Consider the following 20543-nt stretch of genomic DNA (forward strand, 5'->3'; position numbering starts at 1 on the left):
ACAATGGTGACTAAGACAAGACCCGCCCCTAAAGACCCCCACAGCGACTGGTGCTAATAAGCGGCCTCTAAAATATAGCCGTCAGGTCCAGAGGTTAGTGACAAAGTCTGTACGCTTCTTAAAACTGCTCAAGCAGCGCCCATCTGCTGCCCCACACCCCCTCAGACAAGACCCCACTGTTTCCCCACATCCCCTCAGACAAGACCCCGCTGTTTCCCTAAACCCCTTCAAACAAGGTACCGCAGCTTCAACAGCAACGCCTGAAACACTTAAACCAACACTTCACCACCGACAATACATAGGGTCAGGGTCTAAAATACCGAGGGTCGGCCATTTGAAGGGGGTAGGGGGGCTGGCTTTAAAACTCCAAACACCACAGCATTCAGAAGGACCTAGGGGTGGAACTGTAGCGGCGGCCTCCATGAACAAGGCGACCAATGATACCGGCCTACCTGTTCAGATAGGCGGGGGTTTTGTATCTAGAAAAGCCTGGGCCCGTAAAAAAAAACAAAAGTGGCTTAATAGTACAAAGCAACGACGGCTTTTAATACATAAGCTGAAGAAGGCTCGAATATGCGCTACCCGCAGGTTTACAAGGACCCCTGAGACAGATCCCACCCGACCCCCCAAAATGACACATCAGAGAACACCTCCACAAATCACACTCCTACTGATGAGGGACCTGAGCCCTTGTTTTTAGAGAGTGTTAGAAGTTACACTCGCGAAGTAGAGTGGTTTAGGGCCGTAGAACACTATGAGGAGTTTAGATTTGTTAACCTACACCAAATAACATCAACCACTCACGGTGTTCTAGCTATACATCAGGCTGTGCAGGCGCTCATAGAAAGGTTGTTACACGATGTGGGGCCTAATGACTTTTTCCAACGCCGCTTCCAGGGGCAGGGTTTTGACACTCCTTTGTTCATCAGGCGGAAGACCCAAGATGTTTTTGACGCTGTGCAATTTTTAGAAAACCTCTCAAGGCTTTTACAGAGTAAGGCTGAACTAGTCGCCTATGGCACTTTTAGAGTCATAGCCCTTATTGTACGGGGGCGTGAGGGGGGGAGGTGTTTCCAGACCCTTAAAGAGCATACTATACAGTAAACTAATTGGTAAGAAACAGAGGTGGCTGCTCAACTTTAGCAACGCCTCGGCCAATACATGTCTGGCGGCCAGCATCGTGGGGCTGCTGATGGATCGCAAGACCCCTGACGCTGTCATCATGTCTAGAGCTGCTGAAGCCCATGAGGTTCTTGAAATACCTCCTGACCGAATGGTCGGCTTTGGCGATATAGGTCTTTTTGAGAACTATTTCGCCGTGACGGTGAAAGTTCTTTATCACAACGGTTTCTGGAAGTACTTTACAACCGGGGGACCTGTGAGAAACAAGACCGTATATGTCCTCCACGTTGAAAATCATTTTTACGGCATCTTGAACCTTAAAGGTTTTCTGGGAGCCAGGTATATGTGCACCCACTGCGACCATATATACACCAATAAAGCATGTCACCAGTGTGAAATGCATTGTAAGATGTGTCAGAGGGCCGGTTGTATAGAAGACGCCACCCTGAAGGTGAGGTGTGGCACATGTAGGATGTTTTGTCGCTCGCAAAACTGCTTGAGCATACACGAGAAATCTTACAACTGCGTCCCTAAAAAGGACTGCACCGAGTGTGGGCGATATGTGGCAGTGGATCACAAGTGCAAAGGTATGATATGTCCCCGCTGCCACGTGTCTTACAAGGCCGGCACCAACCACCAGTGTTATATGGTTAAAGGTCCACCGCAGACCAAGACCGAAGACTATATAGTGTTTGATATAGAGTGCACACAAGAGACGGGGGTACACCAGCCTAATTACATTTACGCACACCATCTAACCTCCGACGACAGTTGGGAGTTTGAGGGACGAACGTGTGTTGGTGATTTCCTAAGCACTTTCATTCAAGCCAAATTCCAAGGATATACCATGCTCGCCCACAACTCGAAAGCCTATGACTCCTTCTTTATTCTACGCGACATGATTCGTGAAAAGATACAGGTGGAACTCATAACCCAGGGTTCTAAACTGATGCTGATGACGGTATGCCCTTTAAAAATACGGTTCATAGACACCCTGAATTTCCTACCCATGAAATTGAGCATGCTGCCAAAGGCCTTTGGGTTCCCAGGATGTAAAGGTTATTTTCCACACTTTTTTAACACCTGGGCTAACCAGAATTATGTGGGACCTATGCCTCCTCCTGACAGCTACGGGGTTGAATACATGATGCCTGATGAGAAAGTGCGCTTTCTACAGTGGTACTCTGAAAACCGTGAAAAGGAGTTTCACTTTCAAAGAGTTGAAAGCTTATTGTCAGGCTGATGTAATGATCCTCAGGCAAGCTTGTAACCTCTTCAGAGATGTTATGGTGTCTATGACTAAAGAAGTCACGGTCTTGAAACCTAAGACAATGCCTAAGAAAGTCAAGGCCTTGACATCCAAAACCCCTAAAATACAACAAGCGGTCGAATACATAGACCCATTTCAAAACGTCTCTCTGGCATCCATGTGTATGTCCATCTACAAACACATGTTTTTAGTGCCGGAAACTATAGCTCTAGTACCGCCAGACCTCTATAACGGTAAACAGAAACGTTATTCAACCCCCTCTATCCAGTGGCTCATGCACATCTCTGAGAAGGAAGACATCCAGATTCAACATGCCTTACAGGGTGGGGAATACCGCTTGGGACCCTATTACCTGGACGGGTACTCTGTAATTGAATTCAACGGTTGTTTTTACCACGGCTGCCCCAAGTGTTACAAACCCCACGAGTATAACAAAATGCTGGGTGCCAAATTTGAACACTTATACAGACGTACTCTGACAAAGGCCCAGTATGTTGAAAATCAGGGCTTTGCTATGAGAGTTCTTTGGGAGCACGAGTGGTTAGACATGTTAAAAACTGACACAGACCTCTGCTCGTTTCTTAAGACTCATGATTTACCCACACCTTTGGAGCCCCGAGATGCCTTATTTGGGGGGCGTACAAATGCCATACAACTGTACAAGGCCGTTGGTGAGGGTGAGAAAATACACTACTATGACTTCACCAGTCTGTACCCTTTTGTGAACAAAATGAAGTTGTACCCACTGGGTCATCCCACCATCATCTATAGAGATTTTAAGCCCCTATCCGAATACTTTGGGCTTATCAAATGTGAAATCTATCCGCCTAAGCAGCTTTACTTCCCTGTGTTACCATGTAGAGTCGATGGTAAGCTGATGTTCCCCCTCTGTCGAACATGTGCTATGTTTAAAGAGGTTGCGGGGTGCAGACACACCGATGAACAAAGGATGCTCACAGGGACCTGGTGTAGCAACGAGGTACAAGCTGCCTTAGAGAAAGGGTACAGGTTAGGTAGAGTACACGAAGTGTGGCATTTTAAGAGCACTACAACACAACTCTTTGCCCCCTACATTAATTTGTTTCTCAGAGACAAACAGGAGGCCTCAGGGTATCCTGAATGGTGTACTAGTCAGGGTGCAAAACAGAAATACATCGCCGACTACTACGCTCATGAGGGTATCCGTTTACGCCCCCACCTGATAGAGGTCAATCCTGCACGCCGACAGTTAGCCAAACTCTGTCTCAACTCCTTATGGGGAAAATTTGCACAGCGCACAAACCTTTCAACTACTACCTTAATATCAGATCCTGATGAACTGTTCAAGTACCTGTTTGCCCCCTGCTACGAGGTGTCCAGCTGCGATTTTATCGATGACGATACCGCGGCTTTGTGTTGGAAATATGCCCAAGAGTACCTCACATCGAGTAACAACATAAACATTTTCATAGCCTGCTTCACGACAGCCCACGCTCGTCTAGAGCTTTATGGGGTTATGGATAAGCTCCAGGATCGCTGCTTGTATCACGATACAGATTCAGTGATTTTTCTGAGCAAGCCTGGGGATGAAGACCCTCCTCTAGGGGATTATCTGGGTAATCTTACCAGTGGGTTAGATAAGGATGAGTATATAAAAGAATATACTTCCTCAGGGCCTAAAACATACAGTTACCGTACCAACAAGAACAAGGTGTGTATGAAGGTCAAAGGGATAACATTAAATGTCAGCAACACTCTAAAAATCGATTTTGATAGTCTGAAGAATCTGGTGCATGAATACGCTACAGCAGACGATTCTGAGAATGCTAACATCATAGTCGTGAACCAGCCCTGCATAGTCAGATCCAAAAAGAAGTGGGAAATTACAACCCAGCCCCTACATAAAACATTGCGAGTTGTTTTTGATAAAAGGGTCCTGACTGCTGACTATAAAACACTGCCTTATGGTTATTAGACCCATTAGAGAACCAGCCTCCAGATCATGGACACCAGGTTACAGCATCCGTTCTAGCAGGCCCCTCAAACTGCGGTAAAAGCTACTTTATAAAAAAGCTCTTAGAAAATGCCGACTCTGCTTTATCACAAACCCCTAACAATATTGTATGGCTTTATTCATGCTGGCAGCCTCTTTATACAGACTTGGGCCGTCGGGCCCCCCATATCAAATTTATAGAGGGTATACCGAATAACCTCAACGATGATGAGCTACTGCCCCCGACCCTTGTAAACATGATAATTGTTGATGACCTTATGCGTGAAGGGGGTGATCATCCCGAGTTAGAGAGAGCATTTACTCAATATTCACATCATCGCAATCTAAGCATCTGCTACATTGTGCAGAACTTGTTTTACAAGGGCAAGAACAGTCGGTCTATAGCTCTCAACGCTTCATACCTTGTTTTATTTAAAACCCCCCGTGACAAACAACAAATATCCGTCATAGCTAAACAGATGTACCCCGGAAACACACACTTCTTCATGGAGGCCTTTAGCGACGCTACATCAAAACCCCACGGGTACCTGCTGCTAGACTTAAAAAATGAAACTCTAGAAGACTATAGACTAAGGGCTGATATTTTTCCCCCAGAGCTCCCTGTAGTTTACACCCCAAAGCCCAAGACTAGGCCCTATAAAAAGCAACGCTGATGTCTTTTAGAGCCATTTACAGTTCAGCCATTATAACGCTCAGTGGTGACCATGTCTGCCCGCCTACGTCGCAATCTAGCGCTCCTGAAAATGCTTGCTACAGCCAGCCCCCAACACAGAAAGGCCATCCTGGGCGCCGCTTCTGACGATAAAGGCAACGTTCCTATATCAAAGCGTCAGTTACAGGTGTTGAAGAAGAAGAGGGGTCTTATCAGGAAGCTCAGTAATAAAAGGGCCTCGCTCATCACAAAGAAGAAACTGGTGAAACAGTCTGGGGGTTTTATAGGTAACTTGTTGGGCATTGCTATACCTATAATTACAAGCCTCATCACGGGCTGGTGATGGAACATGCCACAAAAATGTATCTGGTGCCTAGGCAGCAAATGGAGCATCTGGGGTCTTCCTCGGACAACGCCTGGGATATACGTAGAAATGAGACTCTACGCCTGGATACTGAAATTCAAGACATTTTGAGCAGGACCGATCTAAATCCCTACGACAAGGCTAACCTTTACACCGCCGCTCTCAAAACATTCTTAAATTCATACACCATGTGGAATACCGAGAAAAACAAGCTGACTCTATATACCCCAGACTCTGAACAACCACCAGCTCCAGCCAACGCCCCGCAACCCATGCAGCCGCCTCCCGATCTTGCAACATCCTCAGATACCTTTGTTGGCGATCTCTTAAAAAATATAAGCCAGAGGCACAGAGGGGCTGCGCAGATGATAATGAGTAAACTCGCAGCTTCTAAAGTACTAACCTCCTGGAATGAGCAAGGTGAATTTTTCTACAAGGGACACCCGGTTGCAGGGTCGCACATGTACGATCTAGTCAAAGGTTTCACGCATCCCAAAATCCTAACGCCTCAAAATGCGCCTTGTGGTTGGGAGCAGTTTCTGCAAGCCGCTGCTGAACTCAATATACCCTCCACGCTCGCTGGGAATAATGAACACCGGCGCCTGCTAGAAAATTTGAAGGACCCCTGTTAGACCTGTCAGCCCTTTGGGTGGTCCCTCCTCATCATTATTTATTTTGTCCCACTTTTGCCTCAAACCCTGTTAGTATTTTTTCCTTTTTGGGAACCACCAGACTTTTTAGTATTGATGCAGATTCAGGGAGCCATTTTATCTACCCCTGGAACTTCTGTCTGAGGGCCTGAAACACAAAATGGTGGCCACCCATTGTCACCTGTGACATCACTGCTAGAAAATTTGAAGGACCCCCTACTACCATCGCCTACAAGTTCTGAAGTTCGAAGGCTATCCCCGACATGGTCGACCCCTGCACCAGCGGTGCCACCCCGCAAAAAGACTATGCCCAAACCCCTCACGTGGATTACGCCTTGATGGTTCCACAGACTTTTTGAATAATTGTGTGTATTCTATGTATAAACGTTCCTGGCTTTTTCTACTTCATTTGTTTCTTCAATAAAGTTTGTGAAACTAACGACCCAACTACCAACCTGTTTGTAATAAACACATGTTATAACTTTTCAATCCGTCTCAGTCGTCTTTTAAAACATTTAAGGTGTATGTATATTGAAATACGGAGTCTGAATGCATGTTTTTTAAAAATATAATGTCTTTATTTTACATGTTCAACATTAAGCATACGACTGTTATAAACCCTTACAGTTTTGACAAGCTGCATATTCGGTTTTCACAGGTCTGACCGACGACCTTGTGTTTTCTTTTACATATTTCACAACTATACTGTCATTGTTAACAAGATCCCTTGAATATAGATTTAAGAAATTTCTAAACGAAACACCCTCTGACATTTTACTGATAAAATAAATACAGTGTTCCCCGCATGTGATGGCCATGGAATCCTGCACCCTCAGCTTGTTATACTCCACCACCGCTGCAGCTTTTTTCACAAACTTGAATATGGGACGTGTATAGATACTGTGTTCAGGGAACTCTGCTGTACTGTCAAACACTGTAACCTTGTCTCTAGCTATAAACAAGGCGGCCCAGTGTGTCCCACCCTTGTCATGAGAGTCGGTGTTAAAGACTAGGGTGCTCAGTCTTTCTGGCCCTATTTCGGTTGGTAACCCATCGCTAGGGAAAACCCCCAAAAATTATTTCCTAGCGTATTTATGCCTGTTTAAGAAGTCCCGTATCTGCACAGTGTCCATTTCACAAATGTTTTAAAGATAGTCGAACAAAATCTGTCAGGCGTGGTTGATCTGTATGATGCTGTTGAATACCGAGAATACGACCATGTTCACATTCGCCCTCAGCGGTTCGGCGAAACGTATTTCAGCTTTTAGATTCCCGTTTTTTACCAGGTTGTAGTGATCACCATCTTCCATGTCGGGTGTCAGGTCGAATGCGAACAGCGTGTATCCGCTCCCATAACCTTCTCGTGACACGGCCACACCACAGTCCCTTTGATGCTTCCCGGTTATCGAAACCAACCCTTGATATTCCCTGACGTAGTTGGCGGTTGTAAAACTGGGTGTGTAGGGTTTTGCAGGAATCACGTTGCCCTCGTGGACCAGCGCCGCGTAGTTGATGTTGTAGTGTTTAAAATTGAAGGGGTTTGAGGCATAGGTGCCGCTAAAAGCTGTATTGTCCACAAAGCCTATGATGATGAGTTTGGGTAGCTGTCCCAGAAATAAATTCTGCTGCTGTGTTAAGCGGGTTCCTGTAGGTATACTGAATACCTTCAGAGATACTCTTTCCACAGCGTACTTGGCGTTGGATATTTGTAAAGCTTCGGCGTGCGCTAACCTGACACTCGGTGACACTTTCACTCGCTTTACAAACAGGCTCACGGCCAGGATGCTCAGCTTGTCGTGTTCCGCATCCCCGCTGATGAGGCAGAATGAGTCCTTGTTGCGAGTGAGCTTGAGCTTAAGATCAATTCCATTGATGAGCAGTTTATCTTGGAAGAAGAGGTCTGAATGTATGCGACCTAGGAGGTCAAAGGTACGACTACTTGTCGCCTGCCCTGCTCTTTTTATAAAACCCTTATTGGCTCCATCCAGAGCTGTGATTTCAAACTGTCCGTATGTATCCCTGTGAAACAGACCCGCTGAAAGTTGTGTGTCAAGGGCATCGCTACTGTAATTTAGAATGCTCTCGATGTAGGCTCTGTAGGCGTACATGTTGTCGTTCTGGGTGATGAGTCGATCACCCAAGGTGATGTCCACTTGGTTAAACAGGGTAGCTAGAGGGTAAGCGATCGTTGCCACTTTAGCATCGTCTTCAATGTCGGTCCCATCGGCTTTGACGATTTTACACATAGCAACGTGTTGTTGAGATCCAAATACATATCCGTGGACCCTGACACAAAAAACTCTATAGGGGCCAGCGGCGTCAGTGCTGCTAAATGTGATACCTCCATGAAGAAGCTGTTTTCGATGCTTGTTTGCGTGGGTTTTAGAGTAAACAAGTCTAACTCTGATTTGGCGCACTCTCCTGATCCATAATGTACGAAGGCCATAGTGCTGTTTACGAGGCTTTAAAAAATATTTACTTTAGAGCCGTTTCACTTCTTGGCAGCTCTCTTCCTTCTTGGGGCTCTTCTTTTCTGAGTGCGTTTTGAAGAGCTCCTCCTTTTTTTATAGGGGGCCGGCGGGCCCCTGCGTCTGGAAACCCCACGTTTCCTTTTGACACTCGCGCGTGGCTTATACAGCAGACCCGCTCCTTCTTGCGGCTGTTTGTTCATGCGCTCTGCAACCGCCGATGTAACAGACCCCACCATATCCTGGGCAATGCTCGTGGCGGCCGTCTTAACATGAGGTTTTGCAATTTCATAGCCTCTTCTCAGGAAAGGCATAGCTCTTCTAAACAGACTCCTAAAGAATCCCCCTAAGCCAGCCCCGTACATAACTGGTGAACCTTGAAAGTACGGGGGTCCCCCATAACCGGCTTGACTTCTGTAATAGTCCCTGTACATTGTCGGGTCCCCGTATGTTTTCATAACCACCATTCCTGCTGCTTAATATCCCCTGTCGTGTCTAGGCCTTAAATGAAGTTTGACAATAACTTTCCCGTATTTAAAGGCCACCGGCTCAGACTGATCATCGTAGATCATAATTGAAATAGTGTCAAAATGGTTTTTAGAAACTGCGACGTAGTCAGGTTTGTTAAATTGGATGTTGACCATGGTATTATTATCACCCTGTACATGAACGCATCTTAACAGCGGCTAGTAACTATCCCCGATCCTCTGAGCCTCTACAATATCACCATACACATAGAGCGTGTAGAACCTCCCGTTAATATCGGGGCACGTGTGATCTTGTTCCACCGGACTTTTCACATGTTGTACTGTCCCTAAAACCCTTTTTAATTTACCGGAGCAGTTAAACAGGGTATTGCGATTTATGGATTTGAGAAACACCTTCCTTCTAACGTTATCTAGCACCAGATGAATATTCGGCAGCGGTTCTATGGCCGCTATGGATTTGTTGATGGCTTCGACAACGCTTGAAACGCTTGGGTAGTAGCCGTGAGGGAAGGATACGTTTATGACCTTGGGGTCCTGTTCACGCTTGAATTGGAACTTGGTTTCGGCCGCTGTAAAGGTATTCCATTTTCTAGGGTACTGGATTTCTGTTAGGGCAACCTCCCAGTCCCCTTTCAGGTCCACAGGCTTAGCCAATTTGACGGTGTAATTAGAAATCTGATTGTTGGGGAACATGCCCTTAGAGGCGTTGGATGGTAAGGTTATATAAAAGGGTTTTGTCTCCATTGTATCAGCTGTTTTGAGCTCACACACCCTTCAGGGAACTGGCCAACACCCAACTGTTAAATTTCTCAGGCCATCCCCGCCATTTGACATATGCCTGGCTCTTAGCCCCGATACCTTTCCTTTTCAGAACCTTTTCAACCCTGTACACCCTGTTCGGATCATCTGGCACTTTTTGTAACTCTTCCTTGTAAAAAACCCCAGACACCATTTCCCCATCGTAGTCCTTTAACCTGTAAATATACAGCCCTTCCTTAAGCTCCACACTTTCCACTATAAATATTTCATCGCTAAAAGTCTGCTGGTAACCCTTCGTGAAGACTCCTTTCAATTTTGAAATCCTTACGTGATCACCTTTTTTAAAAACAGGCTTCTTCACCTTTGTATCGAAATTACGACCATACACATTTCTCCAAACAGTTAACGAATTACTAGGTGTCACATCTTCGGGGGCCCTTTTGATGGTCCTATGATAACTGGCATTATATGCAGCTAAGAAAGCCTGCAGGACATCCACGTATCTGTAGGTGTTGTGGGCCGTAAAATACCTCCACATCTTAGACTTTAAGGTTCTGTTAAACCGTTCTACAACAGCTGCTTTTACCTCCGTGTGTGTTACAAAATGTTGAACATTGTGTTGCTTTAATAATTTCTGAAATGCCTTGTTTAAGAATTCTTTTCCGGCGTCTGTTTGTAGTTTTTGAGGAATACGCCCCTTATCGAAGATGGCTTTAAAAGCGGCTGTGACGCTAGCCCCACTTTTATCACGCAGCGCCTCTGCGTAGGCGTACTTGGACAACACATCTATGACGGTTAATATATAACAAGATCCGTTGTTATGTTTTGCTATATCTTGTAGACTTATTATGTCCGCTTGCCATTGATAATCTATTTGCGCATTAACGATTGTTGGGCGTCTCTTAAAATGTCTTCTGGCCGGTTTATGGAGTGAATACGCCTCCTCGCCTGATAACCAAGTCTTCACAGCTTCTCTGCTTACCGACTCCTTTTTATCCACAGCCCTTCTATATAGAGCTTCGGCGCTCCCCAAGCTACCAACTCCCCTAGTATCGTAATAAAGATTTCTTAACACGCCCCCCTGCATGTTATCAGCCGTTACACAATGCAATGAATGACGCTTGTTTTGTGTAAGAACATTTTATTAAAAAATAAAGACTATTAGCAAAATCATAGACATTGGTTTCATATCTTTTCACATTCTGCATAGTAAGACTTAACACAGCGTCACCCTTTTGGGTTTAACATTCTACTAGTTTGTTCTAAATACACGCTATCATGTAACGTTACATAAGAACCTGTTTAAAACAGTCTTCGGGGGGCCAAAGACCCTGCTTGTCTATTTGTTTTATACACATTACACATACGCCTTGCTATGAGTCTTTCTATCATCCTTCTATTGAAAGCAGTGTCCATTCCCTGCATAACGGTTAGTTTTGAGCTCGGGTCTAAGGCGTATCGTATCTCATTGAGTGCCTCTATCAAGATCATCAACATATCGGGGTGGACATATTTCTTTTCATTGTACAAACCATACACAACCCTTAGCAGTTTATATACCATGTAAGGGTCTAGCAAAGTACAAATATAACGTATTGTTCTTGGTCTGTATGATTCACACAAGCACTCGTGCGCCACCTGCTGAGGATCTTTGATTTGATGACCTTGACAAAGGCTGTAATAGTCCAGTTTGACACAATTTAGTACCACCGACGCGGCGAAAGCCTTAACTGCCTGTCGGTCGTCGTCGGTCAATCCTGGCTCTTCCTTTTCACACGCGTCCGAGCCGCATACACACTTATCGCAGCCCTCACGGTTTTGACATGTGGAACTTTCAGCTTGTTTTGAACACCCCTCTGCGGCGGCTCTTAAATCTTGCGAGTCGCTAATGTCCTGCGAGGTCCCATCATCTTCGACGCTTGTCCCAGGCTGTTGCAGACCTTCCTTCTCTGCAGCCGTATTCTCCTGAAGGTCCATGTCTTCATAGACTGGTGTGTTAGGGGGTTCTACAGCCTCTTTACCATAGTGCATTATGAAGTATGTGCATCCAGCGGGTTTTGCTCTCTAGGGGCCAAAAGAAGACAGAATGACAATACGTTAGTTGAAGAAATAAAATACATCATTTTTGTATCTACCTGTTCATAACATTTTCCTACTAACCTCTGTATTATCACAACCCTCTGCTGCGGCTCTGAAATCTTGCGAGTCGTTAATGCCCTGCGAGGCCCCAACATCTTCGACGCTTGTCCCAGGCTGTTGCAGACCGCCCTTCTTAGCAGCCGTATTCTCCTGAAGGTCCATGTCTTCACAGGCGGGTGTGTTAGGAGGTGCTACAACTTCTTCAACATCCTCCATGTCCACTGAACTGAGGCCAGCAAGCACACTGTCACTACACGAGCCCTCACTTTCGCTGCTGTCGCACTTAACCGGGACCATCTGGCATCCGTAATCCTTGAGCCTAAGTTCTTCCATAGGCCTACACAGGCCGGTGCCAAAACCAGTAACGTCGCAGCCCATACCCCTAGGTGTTTCTTGTTGAGCATTCTCGTCCATTACCAGAGGTGTTAAGCTGCGGTAATAACTATTGATAAGGGTCTGGGAGCCATCCACCCTGGCGCTTTTCACTAACGGGTTGTATCTCTTCATTTTGGCTGTGGGTCACTTTTCGTATTCAAACGTCTGCTTGCTGTACACGGCTATTGCCACATGCTTATATGTATTCTAAGAAGTCACAACCCCTAAAAGAGGGGTACACCTCTACAACACAACACGGTCACGTGGCCTCAGGACTGCGCCGCAGCTGTTCACCCACCATCTGTCTGCAACCCCCCAGTTTTAAAACATGCCCAGACATTTCCTACATGCACTCACTTTTCTGCGCAATTTTAAACATATACACAACTATCCATGTTTTGCAGCCAGACCTGCCACTTTTAGGACTACCCCTACATGTCACCCCCTTTTAAAACCAGAGTTATTAAGGACAACAGTTTGCGGCCAGCCCTGTCAAATTTAAGGCCAGGAGTTTGCTGCCAGCCATGTCCATTTTTGCTGTCAGGCCTGTCAAATTTAAGGCCTGAAGTTTAAGACTAGACCTGTCAAATTTAAGACTAGACCTGTCAAATTTAAGACCAGCGTTTGCGACCAGACCTGTCACTTTTGCGGCCAGGATAGTTTGATGGAAGCAATACCCTCTTACTACTACAGTCCCTTTCTTTACAACCCAACAACAAAAACACCTAGTCCCTGATGGAGAACCTGCCACTGTTGGACTCAAACAACTGGTCACCTCCCCAACCCACTCAGCAGGACACCCGCTCAACTCCATCTTCTCCGCCAGCGACAATGTCACCTTCAGCCACACCACAGAGTTCCAGTAGACTGACCACCGCTGCGTCAATTTCGCCTTCACCAAATACAGTGTACACCACTCCCACCACTACCCTCATAGAAGATGGAATGTCACTGAAGAACAGCTCACCACCGCCCTCAGTGAAACCCTTCCACCGACAACCACAGATGCCAACACCACAGCACGCAACCTCCACTGATGGATCTCGGACTGTGCCAACTTTTTGGCCCCCACCGAAGAAATCCTCAAGCAAATGACACTCCAAGAAAGCCAGCTGGTGTTCTTCTGCCCTTCATGAGTCCAGACACATCTATAGACGGCTCAAGAAGAGATTGGGGTGCAGCAAGACCCTGGAAGACCATTCAGCTGTCACCGCACACCACCTCATCAGAACAACAAAGAAAGCATCCCTACAAGAAAGCATCAACGCCAATGCACTCAACAGCAAGGAACCTTTCGCTGTGGTCAAAGAATTCGCCAGACCTAGCACAGAAACGTCAGACACCCCTCCCCCACCCCCATCCTAAGACCTCAGCAACAACTTCAGCACCTACTTCCACTGCAAGAGCAAGGAGATTTACGACATCCTCGAAGCCCAAGACCATACTATCGCTACTCAGCTGGACCCCCTCACAGAAGATGACACCCTCAAAATCATGAAGAGCATCCACTCTGGAGCACCCTCGGACCCATGCCCGCATCACATCTTTAACAGAGCAGGCATCACCATCGCCCCCGAACTCTGCCGCACCATCAACTGCTCTTTCAACTCCGCTGCCTTTCCGGAGCACTGGAAACACGCAGCACCACTTATACTGATGCGTTTTTTCGTGCTAGGGCTGTGGCCTCGCACACCTATGGTGTGCTCTTACTGGTTCTCCGCACTCAACAGATTTTGTCATGATGTGAGGGCCGTCCTTACGTGGAGACCATTTTGAATTGGGCCACACATTGAAGAATAACTGAATGATCACGTGACGCTACTGGCTGTGTGGAGTATTTTACAGTTGTCGAGGATTTCAGCAATTGTGTATGAGGCACCAGGACTTTAAGTGTGCGGGGTCCTGCTGGTGCTCAACACCAGCATTTACAAAAATCAGGTGCTGGGACGGGTCCCTACCGGGCTTTCCATTTTTGCCCTCACCCTCAGGAGGAAAAACATAAATCTTAACTCTGAAGCAGTTGCACCCTTCACTGCCTTGATGTAACTTCAAAGAGACTCGTTATAGTTCTTTCACAGTCTCACCATTTCAGAACTGAAGCATTTTTAATATGCTATACAACAAAGCCATAGTTGATGATTATTTATGTTATGCAACTAACAGCCATTGAAAAAGCCAATAGTACTGGCTTGTTGTATGTGTAACATTACTTGTATTATTTATCTGGATGCAATTACAGAAGTAGCAAAATACCAGTCGGGTGACACACTAAGCTAAGCACAGATTTTCAGCTTATGTCCTCAAATACATTGACCACGCCCCTTTGAGAGTCCCCCCCCTACTCCCCAGTTTTTTCATCCCACTTAAAGCCCTGTGAGGCACATTAGTCTACTCTTTACGTTATTTCAAGGAAATTCTGTCACTCGTGGCTCACATATTACTGGTTGGAGGTACCGTTGTTTTTTTCCCCTTTCTTTTTCAATTACCAGTGTTTGTCATGGCTTCAAATCAGCTAGTTCAGATTCAACCTTTTCTGCAGAACCCAGGAAAGCTTCAGTACAGTGGAAATGGTGGCTGTGCATATTTGAAAATTATTTGATGGCCATTGATGCCACTAAGTTTGAACCTAAAATGAAGGCAGCATTATTGTTTAGGTCAAGAGGGACAGCAAGTTTTTGGTAATTTAACGATGGCACAAGCCCCTGTTGGTGATAATGATGCTTGAGATGAGTACATGGAGGCAGTCTCTAGGCTTAAAAACAAGTTTTCGGAGCAACCAAGTGTGGTTTTGGAATGATTGAACTTTTTCAAAAGAAAACAAGCATCTGGTGAGAGCATTGAGGAATTTCTATAAGTTTCTAAATTTCTGGCTTCGACCTGCAATGTTGGAAATTCTCTTGATATTTATTTTTAGGATCAATGAGTGTACAGCTGTACAAGGACGTTTGCTGAACTGCAGAGATCCCACTTTAGCAGAAGTAAGAGATATGGCGAAAGCTATCGAGCGCTCATTAGTGTCCAGTAAACGTATGACTTTGGACCAGCAAAGTAACTCTTTTGATGGCAACACTATGCTATGCTAAAGATTTGTAAAGCGCATGGCTACCCTGTGGGCTTCCCAGTGCTGAGATACAAGGTCCTTCACACAAAGGATCAAGCAAGCTGTTTATTCGAAGAGATAGGTTTTAAGAAGTTTCTGATATTTTGTATCTTCCTCACCATTAAAGGCAGCAAATTCCATATCTCTGGTGTCAAATATGCAAAAGACCGCCTTCTGCTCCTTGATTTCTTTATTTTTAGCACAATAAGGAGTCGCTGATCTGTGGATCATAGTGAACTTTTAGGGCTGTAAGGGATTAACAGCCAATGAATTAGTAGGTGTAGGAGTCTGGCTTAGTATATGGTGCACACTTCAAGTGATACACATTGCACTAATCCAGACAACCCTTATGGTGATTTTGTGGTCTTTGATAACCATAGAAAGCTCTCAAAGTGGTAGCTGCAGAGAGCAGACTTCAGGCTTCTCTTGAAGGAGTGTAAATCAGATGTTTTACCAACTTTAATCAGTAGTGTAAGTTACATGAAAAGAACCACAGTGTGTGTATAAAAATAAGTCCATTTATTACTCAACACACTAACACATTGGTATATCTCCTACCCAGAGATATCCACACAATACACAAGAATACTTCACAGATATACACTAGTCTCCAAGGGGAAACAAAACTTTTTATTAAGAAAGTAGAATGCGAACTGCAAAGGAGAACGGGACTTGGACCAGAAGACTCAGAGCTGGGGACATAAGCAACCACCAATGGTAAGTACCCAGGAACCCCACTAAATCTGTTTGCAGAGTGGAAAAACAGCTGTGTGCCCAATGGAAGTCAATGGAGAAGTCACGGTTGCAGTTTTAAAGAAGAAGGACCCTTCCTGGGGAACCTGGAAGAAAGCCTTAGGAAGACAGAAGTTAGGAGAACCACCTCACCTGTGGATGTCCCAGGAACCATGTCACCTCCAACAGGGGAGCTGGGTGCATAGGGGTGAAGTGATATCGGAACCTGCAGTAGACAACAATGGGAGACTTTGAAGAAGTCTGTGAAGGAGGCCGGTATAAACCAAGGGTGGATTCTGGAAGTGAAGAACCTGCAAGCAGAGGGGACAGAGTCTATGCCACTTGAAGGTGACCAGGAGGCATGACACCCAATGCCCACCGATGTCGGGAGGTTCAGAAGAGACAACAGTGATCTTGTTGCTGCAGCTGTGACGACCTGGCGACGCTGAGGAAGACCAGGAGCCGTGCACAAGCTGACCCATGTCGGATGTTGGTGTATAGGTGGTTGGTGTCAAGCAGGAGCACCAACAAGCCTTGGTAGCTGTTGTGGAGAATGAAAATGAGCAAACATTGGGACCAGCAAGGTCCAAGGGACTCACCAAGGGCAAGAGAGTCGGAGCAGGCCCGAGCGAAGAGGGGAGCCCACTGAAGCAAAGGAAGACCCACAGGCCAGAGACACAGGAGTCTCTAGAGTACCTCAAGCAGCTCACCAAAGTCGGAGGCTCACGATGCAGGGATGACTCTGTTCTTCAGGAAGTGAGGTGCTGGATGCTGGAACTTCTTGTAGCCGAAAGATTCCTGGAGTGCAGAGCCAACATGCCTTGTCAACGGCAAGTCCACGAGGTGCACAAGGGTACAGTCTGAGCAGCCCCAACAAGAGATACTGTGCTCCAAATTGCAGACAAGACAGATCAGGCCTCCAGGGAGCCTCATAACCACCACCTGTGTTGCTAAGCCTTAGGATGTCCGTGGGACATCAGGAGAAGCAGACAGGTCAGCTTCGTTGCAGTGCCTGCAGATGCAGGAGAGTGACTCCTTCACTCCAAGGGAGATTTCTTCGTGTGTCTTTGATGCCCACAGGTCTTTTGGTGGACCTGGATGAAACACAGACGACGCAGAAGACTTGAACAGCGAAACCGGGAGTGGCCAGGAGTCTTCCTAGGTGCTGTCTTGGTTCCAGTCGAAGTCCAGCGTGGTCCAGGTGTCTAGACGATTAAAGAGGGACGTCGTTTCAGGCTTGAGTCTCCACGACGAATCTGTGGACCCACCCACAGGGGAGCCCTTAAGTATCCTTGAGAAAGGGTTGGGATGACTCGGGGTCCCTCCAAGAGGAGGGGCTGGACAGAGGGGAGGAAACTCCCATGTCCTTTGTCCAGTTTCATGTCAGGGCGGGAACCAAGGGTTCCTGAACTGTTTCAAACTGGAGTACGCAAGGAGGGAACCAAATGTGCCCTTCAAAGCAGTCTGGTGGCGCTGAATGGCACCCCCACCCCAGCCCAATACACTAAGTCCTGTCTGGGAGGTGGTTACACCTACCTGTGACAGGAAACCTATTGTTCTACCTTCCCCTGCTCAAGCTTGGCTTTTGAAGGAAGAAAACTTTTTCGAACTCACCTAGATGACCCGATCACCAAATCACATAATAATAATAATCCACATTTGTAAAGTGCGAACAATCACCAGTCTCTAGGCACTGGGGGCCATCAGGAAGATTAAGCAAGCTATTGCCCAGAGTCACATGGTGCTGGGCTAATCTGCCGCTGGCGCCGGGGATCGAACCGTGATCCCCAGATTCCAGAGTCAGTCGCCCTGGCACCGGCGCCACACCTCTTCCCTTAAAGGCTCTGGGGCACACTATTCTGCTTAAAGGCTCTGCGTCTAGAGCTGGCAAAGATTGGAGTAAAGGTCCGGAGGATGCCTCTAAAAGGGAGTCTAAATCCTATCAGTACTGTAAGCGGGAGTTTCAGCCTATGAATCATATGAGGGTCAGGAGGAGTCTACCCAGTAGGGTGCTGCAGAGAAACTTTCCTGACAATTACATTCCAGTTCGCATTTAAAGATTTGCTGGGTGACCAGTTATTACAAATTTTCAGGACCTTGAAGAGCGCGATAACAGACAAATGGGTGCTAAGCATTTTAAGTCAAGGATATCTCATAGTGTTTGAAGCAATTAATCCAGACAGGAGTCATTCAAATTTATATTCCAGGGGACCCTGTCAAAAAGGATTCATTATGGTCTGGAATCCAAACACTATTAAGATAAGAGGGCAATTATTCCGGTTCCACCAAGGAAAGAGGCATGGTAGTTTATTCCATGTTCCTGGTCATGAAGGTCTGAGGAGACTACAGAACTGTAATGGATTAAAGAGATGTGAGTATCTGGATTCGAATGCCACATTTCCAGATGTTGTCGTTGCAGCAAGTGATTCAGTTGGTATCTGAAGGAGATTTTCTGATGACCATTGATCTCCATGATGCCTATCTTTGTTTCTCTATTCACCTCAAACGTCATCATTTCCCTAGATTTGCACTAGATCAGAACCATTACCAGTTTAGGGTTCTGCTATTCGGGCTCAAGTCCTCTCCCTGTGTCTTTACAAAGATATTGACACCCTTGATGGCCAGCTTGTATCAACATAGAATAATCATCTTACCCCACTTCAACTACTTACTAGTCCTTTCGCCATCACTCAGACCACTGACAATCGTACTCAAACAACTTTAGAGGTGTCGAAAAATCACAGATTTTTCGTCAACAGTGAATGAGGATGGATATGAATCAGGTGACTACCCCAGACATAAGAGTAAGGAGTATTCAGACTCTCATATGAAACCATCTGAGCTACAACAATCCGACAGTGGCAGAATGATTGCTGATTCAGGGTGACCTGACTAACAATATTTCTGGTTCCCTGTGCAAGGTGGTACTTAAACAGATTAGTCCGTAACATACTGAGACACTGCTCTCCAGCAAGCGAGAATCTGAAATTAGGGATGCCAACGAAAAAGGAACTAGTCTGGTACATGTCCACCTCAAACATTCTGAAAGGGTTTCACTTATAGAGATCATAACCGCAGATGCCAGTGGATGGGATTGGGGTACTTGGAGCACACATCATCAGACCTCTGGTTTATGGTCTAGAAAAGACAGGACAAGGTCCTCCAACTGGAGAGAATTACAAGCTGTATTCATGGAATTGAAGGCCTTCTTGCATTGTCTGCACAGCAAATCGGTGATAATTAGAATAGACAACTATGTAACAAAATATTTGAACAAATGAGGGAAACGAGAGCACTCACTCTCTCTCGCATCACAGACTTGATTTTCTCCTGGGTTCAGGAGAACCTCTCTTCATTGGCAGCGATCTACATCAAGGGAACTGTCAATATAATTGTTCACAATCTAAGCTGAAGAATGTTGTTGCAGGACTTTTGTCTCAAACACAGGCCTTTTCAGCATCTGTGTCAGAAATAGGGTCATCCAACAGCGGATTTGTTTGTCACTTGAAAGAACTCTCAGACCCAAATTTTCTGTTCAAGGGTAGCGGAGAATGGAGTTTGGTGTCCGGATGCTCTGACCTGCATTTGTCTTTTATGCTTTACCACCTTTTCATCTTCTCTTGAAGTTCCTGATGGTGTTGAGGACGAAGACAGCAGAAGTTACTCTTGTTGCTCCGGCATGGCTATGTTCCAACTGGTACTCTCTAGTAGTGACTCTGAAAAGGGAGAGGGAATAGCGACTTCCAATCAGTCCTTCCCCTCTCTCTCACCCTCTTCCTCAGGTCCAACAGCTGAGAAGGTTGAACTTAACGGCTCGAAGGTTAAAAGTGCAGAGCTATTACCCGCTGTGGTTTTAGAAAGGCTAGTTGTCTTCATGCAAACCTCGAGGCAGAGTTCCACTTTAGCCTCTTACAGGAGATATTGATTTAGCTTTTCCAAGTGGTGCATAGTTAGGAACTGACTGACGCCTCTTGTCCACTTAGCTCGTAGATATATCAGAGTTTTTGCAAGATGGCTTTTCTTTGGGTTTGAACCCTTTAACTCTCAGAATAGAGTGGGATGTGATTAGTGCATTTAGGAGCACCTTGAGAGAATGGCAGGAAGAAAGTGGGCTTGTCAAGCTTTTATTTAAAGGGTTTGATGATATTAAACCCTTCACAAGGTCATAATTTCCACCCTAGGATTTAGTACTGGTTTTTCAGGCATTGTCTCTTTCTTTTTTAACCACTTGACTCTGTTGTTTTGAAGTTTCTGGCATTGAATACCCTTTTTCCTTGTAACTAATGTCAAGTAGAAGGTTGGGAAAGCTAGGGTCCTTATCCCATCTTTTTCCTTATTTGTGAGTTTTTGAGGACAGAGTTGCTCTTAGAGTGTGATCGTCCTTTGTTCCTAAGGTTAAAGCTCTATTCCATCTCGATCAGTAAATAATCA

General features: G+C 45.8%; 1 long non-coding RNA gene across 10 annotated transcripts in view; it reads right to left on the minus strand.

The window, feature by feature from the left end:
- LOC146802350 (uncharacterized) overlaps positions 1–20543 on the minus strand; it is a 546156-nt gene that overhangs the window by 125408 nt on the left and 400205 nt on the right. The window lies entirely within an intron of this gene.

This window comes from Triturus cristatus, chromosome 8 (assembly GCF_964204655.1).
Source record: "Triturus cristatus chromosome 8, aTriCri1.1, whole genome shotgun sequence".
Lineage (NCBI taxonomy): Eukaryota > Metazoa > Chordata > Amphibia > Caudata > Salamandridae > Triturus > Triturus cristatus.